This window comes from Aythya ferina (assembly GCF_964211825.1).
Source record: "Aythya ferina genome assembly, chromosome: 13".
In the NCBI taxonomy this organism is placed as follows: Eukaryota; Metazoa; Chordata; class Aves; order Anseriformes; family Anatidae; genus Aythya; species Aythya ferina.
The window spans coordinates 16,965,409-16,978,387 of NC_140311.1; the positions used below are offsets into that span (position 1 = coordinate 16,965,409).

At 38.6% G+C, this 12,979-nt stretch overlaps 1 protein-coding gene across 1 annotated transcript in view; it reads right to left on the reverse strand.

Moving 5' to 3' along the window:
• LOC311444131 (uncharacterized protein) overlaps positions 1-12,979 on the reverse strand; it is a 99,827-nt gene that overhangs the window by 525 nt on the left and 86,323 nt on the right. Inside the window, exon 7 of the mRNA XM_084535032.1 lies at positions 1,580-1,714. The gene's annotated coding sequence lies outside the window, so the exon portion shown is untranslated. The remainder of the gene's footprint in view (positions 1-1,579; positions 1,715-12,979) is intronic.

A 12,979-nucleotide genomic window follows, 5' to 3' on the forward strand; every position in this document is an offset into this window, starting at 1 on the left:
TTTGAATGGTATTTTTTAAAAACAGAGCTTTCAAGAAAAAGAAATTAAAAAAAAAGAAATTGAAGAGATATCAAAAGTACTTACAGATTTTTCTTCCATTTTAATTTCATTTCAAAAGGAATAAAGTTGACTTAGCTGTAAAGAATCAGCCATGCCTATATTTATTAAGTTTACAAGATTCTGCTTTAGATATACAGCTTCACCCCCAGTTGCAACATCACCTACAATAGCATTAACTAACAAAGTTCTGAGTTCATTGAAATCAGTATTATCATACTGAAATCACGTCCTGATAAAAGATCAGGTAATCACAAAGGTGTTGGTTCTAACTCCAGCTACTTATATCATACTACTAAATCATATTTAGCCACTTTGCCCCCAAAAGAAATTAAAATTAGTCAGCATATACTAACTTAAGTGCTATTTCACATCAAAACAGACTCAAGAGATTCCTCTAGTTTGGATTAGCTCCCAAACTCCTAAATGCTCATTTTAATTGAAGCATGATGGTTTTATTCTTTTACCCACGCTGCTTTTATAACAGTTTGCGTATCACAGTCTCTTTCAGTTACCATTATAAGGTACAGAATCAGATCCTTCATAATGACTTCTCTCATATATATATGTACTTTTATATATATATTTATATATAGCATTGTCATTGCAACTGAAGTCCGGGTTTTCACAGTACGTTCTACCAAATCATGTAAAATTTATGGGGAAAAAATTTCAGTTTTCTTTTCCATGCCATTGCTCAGCACTTCGAGTCAGCAGAAGGCAGCTCATTCACCATCAACTGATTACCTTCAGAACTTGCCGTAAGCTTTTCCAAGTAAGCCCTCCGAGATCAGGCATAAGGGAGAGTGGCAGAAACACAGAAGTTGCAGTAAATCAGTTAATTAATGAAGCACTAGATGGCACTCTAACATTCAGCTCTTTGAGGTGTGTTGGGTTTTGTTTTTTCTTTTTTTTTCCCCCTAAGTCCTTTTCTCACCCAGGTTAGAAAGCAATACAGGTACCTGAATTGATTCAGGTCATGAATGAAGATTTTTAATTCTTTATGTGGGAATCTGCCTTATGAAATATCATCTATTATTTTAATGCCAGATTACGACTAAAAAAATCGTTCTGTTTTACAAAAGCAAATATTTCTTCTAAAGAAAAAAAGTCTTAGAAATATGAAACAATTCCATTACTGCAGTCAGTTTGAAAGCAGACTTTAGTCTAAAGCAAAGCATTACGTTGAGATGTTTTTTCTTCTTACCAATAAATGGTCAAGAAAAAGTTGAAATTAACTTCTGAAAATCAACCTTAATGCTTCCAAAAACGCTGGACAAGTCAACAGAGCTGATGATATGCTAAAGATTAGCCCTCCTGAGACAACAAGGTCCTTGTTTTGCCAAACAAGCCTAAGCACACCTATTTCCACTGCTATTAGGATGCATGGAAGCACTGTTATCTCTAGACAGCACGTAGATAAGAAAACCGAGGCTTGGAGCAATTAAATGATAGGGTCAAAACTGCAGAGGAAATATCTGTCAGAGCAAGGAAATGAAGCCATTCCAGGTCAGTGACTTACCCAGGATGCAGCCTTTCCCTCTTGCTTCCAGCAAGTCTTGGGACTTGCTTAGAGCACACATCAAGCACCTGGGAGCAGCCAAATTCCATCCAGGACTCACACGGAGCTTCAAAGGAGTTGAATAAGGTAGCTGGCCTGTGGGCGGATCACGGCCCTGATTTCAGAACAATCTCATACAACCAATATTCTCCTTGACTGAGGCATAACAGGATGTGCTATCTTGCCTGTAAATTATTGCCAAGAAACTTTATTAAGTAGTGAAAGAGCAATATCAAGAAGGGAACAGAATTTTAGGTGCATTCTAGATCACTGAAAGAGCAAAAGACCATGCAGACAAATAACACAGTAGGCTATTTTACGGGGGTACTCTGGAAAAACAAGACTAATAAAGAATGGTGTAGGAAGCATAGAAACTGGAGGGAAAAAATTACACAAGCAAAAAAAAAAAAATACATAAAGCAGTAAAATGTATGAAAATCTAGGCCTTGCTGAAATTTAAATTGGACAATTGAAACTGATTATACAAAAAGCACTGAAGTTACACCGAGGTACATGAGGTCAGAATTGGACCTAAAGAACCTAATCTCTCACCATATCAACAAGTTAGCAGGTGGTCAAGAAAGTCCAGCTGGAGAACAGGCTCAAATTTTCAGTGAGCTAATGCACTAATCTTTTACTTCGGCAGACCTGAATTCAAAACTTAAGATCATGAACTAAAATTAGTCTGCTGCTTTCATTCTAGTCCCCATTTGTGCGGAGCACAAAACCACCATAAAAAGTGTCATGACTGGCACTCTCTCTAAGACAGGCCCAGTTCTGGAATAGCAGGAAATGTTGTTAAGCTAGGACTGAAGCACACTGGCACAGCTGTGCGTGGAATTTTATACTCTGCCCACTCTGTGCTTGCCAAAGCCAAATGTTTTTTCTCCTTGACTTTTGCAAGTGCCACATTCATGCTAAAAAAAAAAAAAAAAAAAAAAAAAAAAAAAAAAGTTGAGAGAGAAGGGAAAAGAAATACAGAATGATTCATTAAAGTCACTGGAACCAACACTGCTCCAATGCCTACCCTGTGTATCTGCAAAGGCAGGGATATCACATTGGATATAAATCTGTACAGTTTTTTTTGTTTGGTTGGTTTTACATGTTTATAACAGAATCCTGTTTTGTGGGTTGCGTTTTTCTGTTTTGTTTTTGACATAGCACGCAGCTTCTCTTTTTGTCCCATAATAGTGGTGCTCATCAGGAAACCTGGTCTAACTTTTGAACTAGACTACATCAAAGCACTGCAAAACCAGGAGATTTTCCCACTCAAAGTCAGCTAAACTGGGATCGGCCCCAGTGGCCAGCCAAACCTAGAAACGTGCTTGAATTTTTTGTATAAGATACTCAGAGTTACCCATGACAGTTCACTGGACAAACTCCAGCTACATAAAACAAAGATAATGAGCCATGTGTCAATAAGGAAAAATCACATCCAGTGAAAAACTCCTGCATAACATCGTGTATTATTACAGGCTGCCCTATCCAATAGTTAGAAACTAAAAGAAAGGCTCCTGAACTATGACTTATCCCTCTAAAACCATTTAATATTGAGACAGGGCTTTTGCAAGCAAAATTTCTCCCATGTATCATGAAGTTTTCAGCCAAAATTGGCAGTGAAAAGTGAGGTCTTCGGTAACAAACAAGATACAGTAAAAATGAGCAGTTCGGGGCGGTTATGACATCTTTATGACAGCAATAAAAGCACACATAGGAATGAGTTAAAAGAAAATAACAAGGAATCAACTGGTCTAGGAGCTTAATGAATTGTTCTATTTGACATCCACCCGCCATAAATAACACAACTCCCCTGCACCACAGAACAGAATAAGACTAGCTGACTGGAATTAAATAAAGCAGGACAGTAACTTTTGCCAGCAAAAATACAAAAGCCAGATAACAGTAGCAGCAGTAGTTGCTGTTAATCCCAGGAAACCGTTTTTCTCCTTTTGGCAAAGCAGCCATTCTCCCCAAGAGCAATTCTCATTCTGAGGCCAAGGTGGTGCTCAAATATAGTAAGTAACAAGCACCTTGCTCCAAAGCTACCTGCTTCAGCTCTGCCTCTTCAAGTGCATTCGAATGGGAAGGAACTAAGTCTCCCAGGAGGACGGCTTTGCCTTTCATGCAACAGAGTTCATACACATAACTACTGGCACAAGAGTGGGCAGTCAAAACTACCAGATTAAGTGTTAAATTTTTGGATTTGTAGATCAGTTTACCTTATCTACAAATGACATATTCCAAGAAGACTATGGTCCTCATACGAACTGTATTTTGAAAGAAACTTGTACATAAGAGAGTATCTGTTGATTTTTAGGTGAACAGCACCACTTCTCCAACTGGGCATTGAGTTCTCCCTCACAGTTTCTTGGTCTTTGCACCACTAGAGTTTGCTTTGGTTTCAAGGATCCCAGAAAAGGTGTTCAACAAACACCAGCAGACACCTACTGGAGGCATTTCCCTCGGAGCAGCATATTAATAAACTGAGTAGTCCTTATTAACGGGGTGGACTTCACTGGCTGTTGTACTGTCTCATAGGCTCCATGCCTCCAGAAGATACCTCTCAGGTACAGGAGAGCCTAAGATAGATGCCTAGGGCTGTAAAACAGAAGGAGACCAGTTCTATTTCTGTAGCTAGGGGAAAAAGAAAAAAGAAAAAAAAAAAAAAAAAAGCAATGAATAAGTAATAAATAGAACCTGAAACTGGCCGTAGAACTGAGATGTTTAAGCCATGTATTTGTAATACATTCACTCTACACCTATTTCATTTTCTTCCTGAAGTTATACTCTCAGAAAATCTGTAAATAAGAATATGTTTTTTGTCCATAGTCAGGCAGTAGAGTTTTTTTTGTTGTTGTTTTGTTTTAAATGGTTCTACCTAAATGAGAATAGAAAACACTGTTTCTCAGAGCTGTTTCCAAGTGGAAAGTCTGCCAGGACATCATTTTACTTGTGTGAAAGTGACACGAAACAACAAGGAGGCAGAGTTAAAGGATAAATATGTTTTGAACAAAATTTCATATTATAGCTTGACCACTTAAAATTAAAATGTCAGTTTCCACTTATTTTGAATTCATTTGAAAGTTAAAATTACAATGATAATAAATGGACAACCCCACACTGGGAAGTTCTGTTTTTATTTTCAGTACACACTTGCTAATGATCTCATATTGATGCAGTAAATGAACATATAAAAGTGACACAAAGCCTCTTACAGCAGAAGCAGAGGAGTTCTGCTGATAACCTAATCGGACAACGTCATAAAAATCCCACATGCCTCTCTAGAAAAAGCCCAATGCAAACAATACTGTCACAAAGTGAAAAATCCAAGATCTGGATTAAAAAAATATATTTTTAGTTTCTGTGGTGAAGAAACCCTTCACAGTAGCAGCTCCCTCCTCAGTCACCTCAGCGCATAACAGTTGTAGCTGAGCAGCTTTTGGCTAATTCACACCATTCTACCTCAAATGCTTACACAGGTGTGAGCTGCCGAACCTGGCTCCTTTGCAGCCAGCTGTGAGGGGGGGAACCTCTCGGACCACAGACCAAAAGCAAAGTAGGGAAGAAAGGAAAAAATCAATTGACTTCTGCTACCAAGTAAAAACTTTACAGCTGTTTTAAAAAGGTACTGAGCTACCAATTTGCTTTTCTATCACACCAGTTATTAGGCACACTCCTGGCTTTAATAACCGTTTTCTGCTCCAACCATTTGTGCAATACAAAGAACAACACAGGGCAAGCAAAACTTGTTTAATTAGAAATGCTGTTTGCTAAGCATTCAGAGGAGCTCACGAAATTGTTTCACCATAACACTACTTAATCTAATGAAAATTTTCTTAAAATAGGGTTTGTTTCCCTTACATGATATGGATGTATTGTTCCTGCTAATTACAACTGATTCACACAATAAAGTGGCTACCATAAAATTAAGACGCGGATATGTGAACAAGTTAGTGCAGGGTAAACTGGGTTATGAACCTTCAGGGTACATCACCTGCGCTGTGGTAATGCCGTGTAAATGTTTTTGCCCCATGGTAAATTAGAAGTAGCTGATCCTTATTCAAAGAGCTGTTGAAAGAATTTCTGCTCCTTTGCCAGCTAGTCCTCTGGTTTTGAACAGATGTGGTCAGAAACTATATGAGACCAAATCCTGGCAGGAACTACAAATCAAGATACTCCCATTAGCAAGAAGTGAATACCAGCCCTGCTTAAAACACTGTAAACCCTATCATGGACTGCAGTGAAAACACAACTTTGCCTTCTGGGTTTCTTTCTGAGAAACCTTGTGTTGAAAATGCTTGGAGTGAGCTAGCCATTCATCTAGCACTTGCGCAGTTGCAACGCAAGACTTTGCAGAAAAGCCCAGTCCAACAGAGTGCTTTAACTCACGGTTTCTTTACAAACATCTTGGCATACAGAGAGTGTTATCCTGACGGCTCATGACAACCTATGGTCTGTATGGCCAGTGCTGTTATAACAGCCAAAAATATGTATGTAGTTAGAAAGGAAAAGGGAACAACAGGTTGAGCATATACACAGATACATCAATAAAGTTTCCAGGACTGTATAAGGAATTTTGACATACAATATAAAAAACTACAGTGAATAAGAGTTGTCTGAAATTTCCTAGATTACCCTAAAAATGTTTTTCTTCACCATCCATGACATTTTGGATAACAGTAGCAGTACTTACTGCAATGAAGGATTACATTTGTAAACTCAGTATTGTGTCTTATGTGACTAAACACAGAGCCTCTGGAACAAGTCTTCTGATAACTCAGAGTATTATTACCTACTATTGATCCAAGAACTGAGCTGAAACTTGGAAATTTCTGACTTTTTTTTTCAGTTTGAATGGAAAGTATTTGAACTTCCACAGCTATGACTTCAGGTTTCAAAATAAGTTTCAGATATTCCCTTCATCTTTTCTCAGAAGTGGAGTTTAAGTGCTATCATGCCCTGTGTCCTTTGAAGCACAACAAATTATCAGCTGGAAAAAAAAATAAATATCACCACCACAAAACCAATAAATAAATAAAAATCATCTATGATTCCCAGCTCTTTCATCTGAGTGACATTAGTCAAGTTTTTAATGCCTGAATTTGTAAGTCCGTCATGTCTGGCATTTCTATGAAGACATTAGCCATAATAAAACACCAGGTGATTCAATCATCCCTTTTCACAGCTACCCAATTTTTTTTTTATTATTTTTTATTTTTTTTTCAGAATTCTATTTTTAAAAGCAGTTCTCAAGTTTTGGATGGGCATACGTTTCCATGCAGTGCCTCCATCTGAAAGCAATTAGATAGCTCTGTTTTGGAACTTCTCTTTAGTTGCATTAGATACTCCAGCCTAATAACCTCCAGCCTAATAACCCTTGCTGAACTCGCTCCACATAGACCAAAGATCTCATTACACAGAGTATAACCCTCATTATTACTGCTCAACTGGCCACATAAGTGAAGGTGTTGGTATTAGTATCACAGAACTTTGCTTTTTGAGCTACACTGCTGCCTGCTGATCGAGCTGGAAGAGGGCTGTATTTGTGACAATTTGTTCTACCTTCATGCTATATTTTAAGGAGTCCTCATGGTCCATGTTTTTCTGAAAGGTCATCATCTAACTGAATCGTCCCCCTCTATTTTTTTTTTCATCACTGCCAGTCTTCCTTGTTTTCATAAGGAATGTATTATTTGTGTCTTTATATGTGACCAAAGCTGCATTAGGATCAGGTATTAAAGTCAAAGCCATAAAAAAAAAAAAAAAAAAAAAAAAAAAAAAAAAGATTTCTAGGTTCCATCATGACCATCTCTTGTCTTCTTCAAAGAACAGCTGAAATTTGTGGCAAATTCTAATGTCTCCAAGGGGCATCTCTGGTCTCCCTGTGCTGATCTTGCTCTGCAAATCCAAGCACCTACACTTGAGCACCTATTCCCTACAGACATAGGTGATAAAAATGGAAATTCTCAAGCTGCAAGACACAGGATCAGACCCAAGCAAACAGTCCCCCACTTCGCTTCCTGGTACTTAGTCATGCTGAAATTGATGACTGACCCCCAAGCCCATGACCATCTTAGTGGCACAAGGCTTTCATAGATTCTGCAGCTCTGCTTGACTTGGCTGACCTGTCCAGCCACTCAACTGAGGTATGATGTAGAATAGTATCAAGTGTGCTAAGTCTGTTTTGCACTACTTTCAACTTTTTTTTTTATTTAAAAAAAAAAGTAATACATGGATTTGCAAAGGGGAAAAGTCAATAAATGTCCCACTCTTATACTTTCACATAATTCATATGACTATACATAAACTAGTAAAAAAGTTCTTTTACTTACTTCACACTTGGACATAGTTATCTCTGCTACTCTGCTGAGAAATCTCAGAGCCTTCCTCATCTCCTGTGTTCCCCTGAACTTCTTCCTAACAGGAGGAACCAAAGACCCATCCCAACATTTCACACTGCTGCATTAAAGTTGGGATTTGTCTACCCACACACTATTACAAAGGCACTTCTTGGCACTTTCTGGGAAAACTTTACACATTTATTTTTATGAAACCTCTAGGCTTAGCCACAGTACTTTTAGGACATCTTTGAGCTCCTGAAGCACCTCCTGATTTTCACTTCTTCTTTCAGACCTGAATGAGCTGGCAGACTTCAGGGTCTTAGACATTTGGATGAATCAAGACGGTTGGTAGAGCCAAGTACTTTCACTGCACCCCTCCCCATTTGCAAAGATCATATAAAGTTGTATACTCCTCTATGCTGCAGGGATCAAAATGGTAGTTTTCTGTTCATCAGCTCCAGCCTCTTTCTAGCATTCCTTCCTTCTCTGCCTTCCCTTACTACCAGAGCTCTTATGCCTCTTATGTCTATTGTCTCCCTTCTGCCACTACTCCCATCCTTTCTGTCTTACTTTCAGTCTCAGAAGCCTTCAGACAATGACATCCCACTACCCATATTTACATTCCACATGCATTTGCTTTGCAGGTCTGTGTTTGGAGGGGAGGTTTCTAAAGCTCTGCTTCTCCCATTTGGTTTCATAAGGAAGATCTGCTCTGAAAGCCGCCCCCATACATTTTAGGGTCCGTTTGTGACAGCCTTCAAGCATGTTCTCATTCAATTGCTGTGGCTCAGCCAACTGACAGCGAGCTGGTAAGCTACAGTAACTGAGTTATATTCTTGATCCTAGAGCATGACAGCCTTTGCGTGCTGTCTTCTGGAAGAAAGTGGTCTTGGTTAGCACCAACTCAAGGGCTGGCTTTTGTCTCTGGAGCATTAGTCTGCTGGAACCAAGCCAAGCAGAGGACTGGGTTTGAAACTAATGACTGGGCTTCAGTCCCAAAGCACTTACTCAAATTGATTAAGCCATGGCAGCCCCATTAAAACAGTAAGACAAAACATGTTAACTCATCCGTCCTTCACGCACGTTTAACCAAAAGCGTTTTAGACCTTGGATTTCCGACACCCTACATCCATGGAAACTGTTGGATTCATTTGTCATACAACAGGCAATAACTGAACAAATTTACTTGGCTTAATACTTGCCGAAGAACAATGCCTTTCTTGAAATTGTCAGGTCCCTCAGGAGGAAAAAGAATATGTACTCCTCCCTCTACTGCTTAGATCGAACATCATGTCCCCAGACCTGGCCAATGCCATCCCAGCAGTGCATCAGCTTTCTGTATCGGACTCAGCCTCACTCAATGGGATAATTAATAATGGAGAACAGAAATAAAAGAAATATTATTCATTTTTTAAGTGACTGAGAAAGTGAGCATCTCTTTAGCTGTCAGCTCAATTATTTCTGTTAGGAATTAATTTGTTGGTTTTTCCACAACTACAGCTTTCCAAAGCCCACACAAGAACAAATTACATGGGGTGGGGAAAAAATAAAGTTTTGGTTTGCTTTTCAACTTACAGTAGGGTTCAATAACTGGGAAACAATTGTAGCAGAACTACTGCAAAATGACAGCCACTGACATTTTATTCTATAGAACATTTAGATACTGTGAATATTTTCCAGCTGAAATCTGTCCAGGTTTTCTTCTATCCAGTGCTCCATGTTTATTCCTGGAACATTAACGATGAAAATTTAGACAGCGTTACATTGTGTGAACTATTAGATGCACACTGATGATATTTGGTTTTATAGTGCCTTTGGCTTAGTCAGTTCATAGAATTTAAATGATCTGTATTCTGGCTAGCATCTGCTGTCAAATGAGTAAACACTAAATCAAACTTAAGACTTCATTACAGAGTTGAAAGTCTGTTTTCCTACAGACCTGGTATACCACATGATGCAATCAGACACATTATTATCTGTCAAACATCCAAAAATGGGCTAAATGACTCATAAAAGCAATAAATAAGATATGGTCTCTGCCCCTGAAATACCTTACAATGTAATATTATAAAAAGACCCTTGAAATGAAGAAGATCTGGGGAACCAAGTTAGTCCTATAACAGGAGGGGAGAACATGGGTTACACAACACAACAGAGACACACCACTGCAAGGGAAAATGAGAGTAAGTTACATTGCCACAGCTGCACTAGGGTAATAGACCCTGTGCATGTTTCCTTCCCATGGTACATGTGAGTTACCTTATCCTGTAATCCTGCTCAGACATCTCCATGCTATTCCCATTTCCTTGGGCAGTGGATTCCAGTTTTTCCACTAGAGTAAAGGGTGTTTGCTTTCCTGCTTTTTGTACAATGACCTACTACATCCATGAGGTTATCTTAGGACTCTCCTGAGTTTAACTGGGCCTTTGTTAGAGAACAATCACTGGGCTCTTCCAGCAAATTGGTGCTAGCACCTCTTCTGACTACCAGTTGCTCACATACATGTATAAGTAACTCAATGCAGTTGAGCTTGGAAAGCTTTAATTTTAAAAGAAAAAAAAAAAAAAAAAAATCCTACCTCTGTGCTGCAATAACCCAAAAATCATAACAGCAGAGCATACTCAGCAGGCATCCTTATGATTTAAAGTAGAGCCTAATAAAATTATGCCTCATGGAGAAAGACGAAGAATTTTACTCTACCCCACGATGCCTGGCTTGCACGGCAGACAGCAGCTGCTACTTCAATAATTTGCAGAAGGCAGAGTGGATTTTCAAGAAGGCATTTAAACATCTAAACACAGCTGTACACATACATGACCATACACATACAAAAAAGAAATAAATGAAATAATTACAGAAGCCTCCATTATATTTACTGCTGTAGCTTATGCTTTGCAATTAGGTACTAAGCCTTTTATATTTCAAATATACATGGATTTATTATTATTTTTTTATTTGGAAAGTCTAGTCATAATGTAAACAATACAATTGGATTCTGTTAATTCAGGCTTGCTAAGATTAATTACATCTAAAAGTGTATGTATTTGGACAATGCCAAATGAGACCCAAACTTCTCTTTGATTTATAGTAGCCAAGGAATACCATAATGACACTGGACACTCACCCACCTGGCAGTGACTTTTCTCTTCAGAAATTAGACCTTCACCAACTGACAAGGATTTCAAATATGAAATGGTTAATAGTACCAATAAAGAGCATTGATAACTACTTTGAAACAGAATTAGGTAAAGTTTTGCATTGTATTTTATGAGTCCTGAAACTCTCATTATTGCCAAATTTTATTTTATTGTGTAAGAACCATTCTTTGTCCAGGGCTCATGAGGTAATCTGATAAACAACCATTCGCATGGTTTTATCTCTGTTCAAATCTTGCCATTGATATCCTCCACTATAATCCACTTGAAGTCTTTTGTCAAGACAAAAATCAATATCCCTATATGCTTTTTACCATTACAGAAGCTGCATGCTCCATAAACACTAACTAATCGCTGTAACCACTCTCCTCATTTATTTTTCTCCTCATATATTTTTCAGATTACCTGCAGATTACCAACATTATTTTTCAGATTACCTAAACATAGCTTCCACCTTTTGACTCTAGTCGCACCTGAACACCTTTATTCACACCCATACAGAAGACATGACAGCCTCAAGCCATACACCCAGAAAGCCCCCACAGCACAAATTCTGACAGCCCAAGGCCTCGTCTAACAACACTGACCTGATGGTAGGTGTCAGCACACAATCTTTTTCTCCAGGACAGCATTGATCTATACTACCAAGAGACGACCGTCTTCCTGCAGCCCATCAGCCTTATCCATCAACACCAACTGGGGCAAGGAGTGATGTAAGGATCCTACAGAAAACAGCTCTTTAATACCTGCAGTCTCCTCAAAGTAGATCCACTGTGGGCACTTAAGCAAGCACCAGGCACAGAAAGAAATGGCAGACTAGACTGCCTCCACAAAGTACACGCACATATATAGGCAATGGAAAAAAACAAAACAAAACAAAACACTTTTGTTTAGCACTTTAAATCTTCTAAGAGGTCTAGCTTTCAACTTTATGATTAAGAAAAAAAATCCTCCACCACCTGGCATCATGCTAACATTGATGCATCTCATGCTGAGGTGATTTCTTGTCTGCTACAGCTGTTAGATGTACCATACAGACCTCTGGTATGAGCTAAGAGTAATGTCTTGTAACAGTACAAAGCAATCCCTGAAACACCACAACAAAAAGGGCTAACATGCACTTCCCCAACAACTTGGCAGGGATTTGCTGGTAGCAGAGGAACAGCAAGTCAGGGAATCCCCAGTTTCATTCCGGGCTCTGAAATGCTGCTAATTGTTACTAGGTCCCAGAAAACCTTCATATTTACCCTTTCCTTTGATATAGATAAATCTCTTCTTTCCTGTATCCTCAAAACTATTTCAGTTTCTTTTCTCTCTAGTTCCCTGTACCAGGCTCATCAATATGACAAAAGACGATAATCTGGATAATTCATTATCCGTCCCCAGGCTTACTCATCACTTCCATCAGTATCTTGCCCAGTTGGTACTGACTGCTTCCCCCAAAACCTGACGATGTATGAGATCCATAGCCTTGTCCTTTCCATCCTAATTCTCTTCAGGTTCCAAACCCAGCTTCCTTGTCCACTTAATGCCAAACTTTGTAATAGGCAGCTGAGCCAGGTCTGCCTATTGTGAAATTGCTATTCTTCCATGATTCCACATGCAAAGAGTTGGTACAATTTCCCTACAAACAAGTCTTTCAAAATATTGTTTCCAGTATTAGGGCCAATTTTTCTTAAAAACAGAGATTATATAATGTAACTTGTAAAGCTAGAAGTGCTCACTGAATGTAGCAAAATGCATATATTTGATCTAACAGAGATAAGACATCACAAACCTTTAAAAGCTCTCATGGATTTCCATTCTAGACATTATTCAAACAGATTTTTCTTAGTGAGTGTACCAAATTCTCTGCAACACTAAGT